We start from the raw sequence: 6,884 nt of genomic DNA on the forward strand, positions 1-6,884 counted from the left end.
TCAAGAAATTTTTCTTAAAAAAAGTTACAAATAAAAAAACACAATATTTTGGAAAATCTGAAAATCTTATGCATATGAAAGCATCATTATTGTCACTATCAATCATTGCTCCATACCCTTACTTCAAGCCTGAAATTCTCCTCTCTGTCATGTTCCACATCTCCATCTGTTGAAAACTTTTTTTTTATTAAAGCTTTTTTTCAAAACACATGCATAATTTTCAACATTAACCCTTGAAAAACCTTCTGTTCTAAAATTTTTCCCTCCCTTCCCCCATCCCCTCCTCTAGACGGCAAGTAATCCAATATATGTTAAACATGTGCAATACTTCTATATATTTCCACATTTATCATGCTGCACAAGAAAAATCAGATCAAAAAAGAGAAAAAGGGGAAAGAAAACATACACAAGCAAACAACAATGTTATGATCCACACTCAGTTCCCACAGCCCTCTCTCTGGGTGCAGATGGATCTCTTTATGAAAAGATCATTGGAACAGGCCTGAATCACCTCACTGAAGAGAGTCACATCTGTCAGAATTGATCATTATGTAATCTTGTTATTGCCGTATACAATGACCTCCTGATTCTGCTCTCTTCCCTCACCATCAGTTCATATAAGTCTCCCCAGACCTCCCTGAAATCATCCTCCTGATCATTTCTTATAGAACAATAATATTCCATAATATTCATATGTTATAACTTATTCAGCCATTCTCCAACTGATGGGCAGCCAATCAGTTTCCTGTCCTTGCCACCCATGTAAAGGGCTGCCACCAACATTTTTGCACATGTGGGTCCTTTTCCCTTTTATATGATCCCTTTGGGATACAGGCCTAGTAAAAACACTGTTGGATTAAAGGATATACACAGTTTGATAGCCCTTTGGGCATAGTTCCAAATTGCTCTCCAGAATGGTTGGTTTGGTTCACAACTCCACCAACAATGTGTCCCAGTTTTCCCATATTCCCTCCAACATTAGTCATTATCTTTTCCTGTCACCTTAGCCAGTCTGAGAGGTAAGTAGAGGTACCTCAATAATGATTTAGAGATTTTTTCATATGACTATAAATGGTTTTAATTTCTTCATCTGAAAATTGTCTGCTCATATCCTTTGACCATTTATCAATTGGAGAATGGCTTGTATTCTCATAAAATTGAGTCAGTTCTATATATTTTAGAAATGAGACCTTTATCAGAATCCTTGAATATAAAAATGTTTTCCTAGTTTATTGCTTCCCTTCTAATCTTATCTGCATTAGTTTTGGAGAAATCCTATATTTTTTATGGCCCAGCTCAGGTGTTACTTTCTAAAAGATTTGTTGATTTCCCTGATTCCCCCAAGTTGGTAGCTTCTCCGATCTCTCAGAGATCCCCACCAATATTTTGATTTTTTTACCAGATAGTTAAAAGACATATCAACTTTAGTGTAAAGATGTAGTCAATTGATACAATAAATAAAATGATAAGGAAATGAATTTAAAAACTCTGTAGCAAGCAATGTCCTAAATCAAGGGAGAGACAAATATAAAAGTGAAGAAAATCCCTGCCCTCAAAGAATTGACATCAAAATGGAAGAGCTAATGCAGATAAAGGTGTGGTGACCAGACAGGAATATTTTGATTTGAACAATTACAGGGATAATGAAAAAGGATGTACCCCTGCATGCATAAAGAACCTTCCATAAAAGATCGCCAGACCATCAGTATGGAGGGCCACATATATGGAGAACGAACACAATCTGGTCACATGTTTGTGACAAAACGCATAGGGAAATATGGTTGGGGAATATACTCACAGGCACAAACCTCAGCAGCCCAAGTGTGGATGCTAAGGGCTTGTAGAGATGTCAGACCAGAGCTCATATAATGGGAGCAAGTAATACCTACAATGCTAGAGATGCTCATGGCTTCTGGACTCGTGATCCTGTTGCTTTCTGCCTTAGTGTCATGGACTCAATGGCTATTTTCTCATTCTGGGCATGTAAGATCCCAGGCTACTTTCTGCTCTTATCCACTTGGTTTTTGGCTTTTCAGGGTAATCTATAAACTTTCTGCTCCATAGTGGATGTCAAAAATCTGTGGAAGGCAAGTTGAAGGTTTCCTCTTCAGTTTCTAGATCTGCCATCCTCTGGGGGGTGGGCTGCACATGGTGCAATGCAAAACAAAAGGCAACGAGATCTTTTGTGAAGCTGTTCAGATGAGACCAGGTATAAATATGACAAAGGTCAGCCTATCCTAGCAATGGTGACAAGACTAGACTGGGCCAAAAAGGACATTGGAGACGTCAAGTAGAATTCTTGTCCACCCCTTATTTTCTTTTCTCATAAAGTTAACTCAGTCTTTGAGGAGATGCTGTTTTTTAAAGCTTGACCATTCTTTTTTTCCTATTTGCTTCAAACTGTCTGAGATGGGGGTGGGGAGAGAAGAGAAAGGAGAGGAAAGGGGAGGAGATGGGAGGGGAAGAGATTATAAATCAATCTAGACAACAATGTTAGTTTTTATTATTTTTATATATCTTTTATTCTTTATTTGACTTTTTAAAAAATCTGCTCTAACAAATTAAGAGCAAGTTGTTGAATTCTCTGAGGTGGAATGTGAAATATGACTGAGGGGTAAATCATCCCATGGGAGGAAAATGGTGCTTGAGCTAATTGGAGATCAAGAGTTTTTAATTATGTTCTGAGTTTATTCCAGATTATATTCACTAGACTTCCACTGAAGTCTAAGGACTGACTACTGCTATATCAGGCTCACATCAGCTGGAATAGACAAGTCATGGTTAACTTGAATCTGGTCACCAAAATATCTAGGACATCCCCTTAACTCATTAAATACTTGATCGATTCCATGATTGCTTGCTTCCACTGGAATAGGAAAAATAAGGGAAGGGACCAGAAGTGAGAATAGTTTCTGTACTGTTTTATTGTGACCCTGGGAAAATGGGACAGAGCAAAGATGTTCCAGTTCATTGACTGCCTTCTTAACCTTTTCATGTTTTGGGCTTTGGGCAGCCTGAGGAAGTATAGGGACCCAACTTCTCAAAATAATGTTTATAGATAATGAGAGGAAATGCTAAACTTAATGAGAGGTTCATGAAAATAAAGATGTATTCCGTCCCCCCACTTTTATTTATTTATTTTATTTATTATTTATAGATCTGAAACCTATTCGATGGTCCTTTGGTGAACCCCAGGTTAAGAACTCTTGATTTATTGCAAAGCCCAAACTTTACAGATGAGGAAAGTAAGCTCTGTAGAAGTTTTAGGAACTGCCTTTCTCCACAGCTTCATAAGATGTGATCGGACACTGCCCTCCTTACTGCCATTTACAGGAGACATCTAATTTCCCAGTGCTGGAAATTCTCTTCCCTTCACATCTCTGTTTCCTGGCCTCCCTGGCTTCCTTCAGGAAGACTTTGCCAGTTCCCTTCTCCCACAGCCAAGCTTTTCCTCCTTTGGTTGTCTCCAATTTATCCCACAAGTCTCGTATTTGTACACAGTTATTTTCATGTTGTCTTCCACATTAGATGTTGGGCTCCTTTGGAGCAGGGAATATCTTTTCATTTCTTCATTTCCCCAGCACCTGGCACAGTGCCCAACACATAGCAGATGGCTCGGAAATGCTTATAAATTGACCGACTGACTGTAGCCACAGAGGAGGGGAGAATTTGAGCGGGGTTTCTATCACAGAAAGCAGCAGAAAAGCAAAAAGACAGGATTCAGCTTTTAAGATCAATCAGTAGAAATCAAAAAGGAGGGAAAATCAAAGGGGTTAAAATGGGACTCTTTGAAGTTCACACACAGGAAAAAGTTGTTGGCGGTTTCTGTTTGCAGCAAGGCTATCAAGGGCCAAGCAAAGCCAATGAAGGGTGAGCTGGTCCCAGCCAAGAGGGCTCCAAGTGCAGCAGGGACCTCCTCTCCTCCTCCTCCTCTCCCTACCTTTGCACAGCTGGGTTTCCAGCTTCATCCTTCAATCAGCTCCTCTCTCCAGAGTTATCAATCATTTCTTCACTGCCATCCACAATGGACCTTTCTCAATTTCCTCTCCTCTTCACATCTCTGCCCTTTTTGCCATTGTCATCAGTCCCATATCTTTGATAATCTTTTCTTTTGAGGTTTTTGTGATCTTATTCTTACTTCTTTCTCTTCCTAGTCATCTGGCTGGCTCCTCTCCAGTCTTTCTGGCTAGATCTTCTTCCAGATAATTTCCAAGAAATGTGACAGTAGCCTGAGACAGTATCATGCCTCCCTTTCTCCCCCCCCCCCTTTGTTTTGTATGTACTTGACGCAAGTGTGTGATATCCCTCTTCAGATTGGAAGTTCCTGTTTAATTTATGTCATTTTCTCCCTGGTACTTAACACAGTTCCTGGTGCCTAGTAGGGGCTAGTTAAATTCTTGTTAATTGATTGTCTACAATATGAGGGGTCATGGAGAAATCCTGTGGGGTCCCTTATAGTTCAAAATCTAAGATTCTTTGGTTCTATAATGCAGTGATATGCAATCAGCTAAGAAACCATCCAACAGTTTTCAGAGAAAGAAGGAATAGATGGGAAATGACATTTGGTGAATCCCTTCTGAAGCAACTCCTTGTAATAACAATGGAGAGGTCTGTAAATATTCCAGGTCAGAGGTCCAGAGCATAGCTGAGAACTTCCCAGGGTAAATCTGTCAACTTATCTTTCTTTCTTTTTTTTTTTCTTTTTTTGCTGGTTAAGTATCTTGACCAGGGTCACACAGTTAGGAAATGTTAAGTGTCTGAGACCAGATTTGAACTCGGGTCCTCCTGACTTCAGGGCCAATGCTCTACCCACTGCACCCCCTAGATGCCCCTATCTATCAAAATTTTTAAGACCATTCCCTCTCTCCTTGGCTTCCTAGTCTTTCCTCCTCTCCAAACCTACTAGAATGCAGATTCCCTGAGGTAAAAACTTTCTGAGTACTTGAGATTGATTCTGTAATTCAATCCCATCTGATAAAATGACCAGATTGTAGAGCATCCTGTTAGTTCCATGACTGGTCTTAGAGTATGTGTGGATGTGCTAGAGACACTCCTTGAGAGCTCATTCAAAGTTTCTTATCCTTTAAATTAAACTGCTTGTTGTTTAGGTGGTATTTTAATGATAGCTTATATGAGATATAAAATTAGCGAGTCTGGGTGATGAATGGATAAAGTGATGGACCTGGAATCAGAAGGGTCATCTTCCTGAGTTCAAATCTGAACCCAGCTAGACACTTACTAGCTGTGTGACTTAAGTCACTTCATCCTGTTTGCCTCAGTTTCCTCATCTGAAAATGGGCTGGAGAAGGAAATGGCAAAAAGGAAAAGATTTTTGCCAAGAAAACCCCAAATGAAGTCACAGTCAGACACAACTGGATAACCAAAGTGCTAGGCAATGGGTATACAAAAAAGTCAAGAGGCGGTACCTGCCCTCAAAGGATTTATAGTCTATTGGGAGAAGACATACATAAAAACGTTGAGAAGAAGAGGAAGGGAGGATACCCAGGCCATGAAGCCTGAAGCCATTTCAGAAATCATGCTATGTCTGCCTCAGGTTTCCTACTTACCTAGACTATATGGGAGGATCTCTAGTGTTCACTCTCTACCCTCTCCAGAGGGAGGAAGGAGCCCAAGGACAGAGGCTACTAAAGACAAGATTGATGAGATCTTGCCGGAGATAATGATGAAGTCCGTGTGAGAAGCCAAAGGGAAAGTCATGATGGATATATTAATGCAATGGGAAATTATTGTGCCTTAGGAAATAATAAAATGGATGAATTAGATAGATGGATGGGTGATTTAGGAAACACTTTCTAAGTGCCTGACACAGTTCTAAGCACCTGGGATCCAGATGCAAATTAAACAAAACAGTCCCTGTCCTCAAGGAATTGACATTCTAATGGAGGAAGAGAAAAATCAAATCTAATATTGGGATTTTATTCTAATTCTGGGCTCTGAGCAAATGAGAGAGAGCCTGATTATTGTTGTTTTATTAATTTTTACTAACCTCCCAAACAGGGGATTGAATAAACCATTTATTTTAGGGGCAGTAGATAAAGTGATGGATCTAGAATCAGGAAGACCTGATTTCAGTTTTAGATACTGATGAGTTGCGGTACCCTAAGCAAGCATTTAATTTCTGTTCCCTTGAGTTTCCTCATCAAATGGGGCTAATGATAGCTCCTGCCTCCCAGGATGGTTGTGAAGATCAAATGAGGTGCTATTTGTAAAGCCTTTTGCACAGTGAGTACCTGCCTGGCGCATAGTAGGTGCTAGATCAATATTAGCGATTGGGCAATGCCTGAGTCAACAATGAACAGATTTGAGTGATTGAAAGTGGGCTCAATTTCCCGAATGACTTCAAGATCGAGGACATTTGACTAATCAGCAAAGGACTCATTAATTCTTAGAATGTGATACCGTGGTTTTGGAATATCCTAGAGTAGAGGAACACCGGGGTTTCAAATATTGCTTCACATGTACTGGGTGCATGAGGATGGGTCAGTTCCAGAAAGTAGATGGAACACATTAATTTGGAATTCCCAATGCTAATGAACTCACAGATCCCCCATACCCATTCCCACTCCCCACAACATCAGCAGCAATCACAAAGAGGAGCAACCCACCAATGGTGAGTCCGAGTTGAGACAATATTTGTAGAAGTGTCTTGCAAACTGTAAAGTGCTACAGAAATCTCACCCCTGGCTAGAAGAAACCAGAGTGACTTTGTCACCAAAAAGGGCTCTCTCACCGCTAGCTGTTTCTATTCTCAGCGCCCTTATTCCGACAAGCATTTGGGAGACACGAAAATATATCTTCAGGAGGAGAACCCAGAGGCCTCAAAGAATGGGCTGGTATTATCATTTGTCTAATATGATCAACGA

Source organism: Sarcophilus harrisii, chromosome 2 (assembly GCF_902635505.1).
Source record: "Sarcophilus harrisii chromosome 2, mSarHar1.11, whole genome shotgun sequence".
Taxonomy (NCBI): domain Eukaryota; kingdom Metazoa; phylum Chordata; class Mammalia; order Dasyuromorphia; family Dasyuridae; genus Sarcophilus; species Sarcophilus harrisii.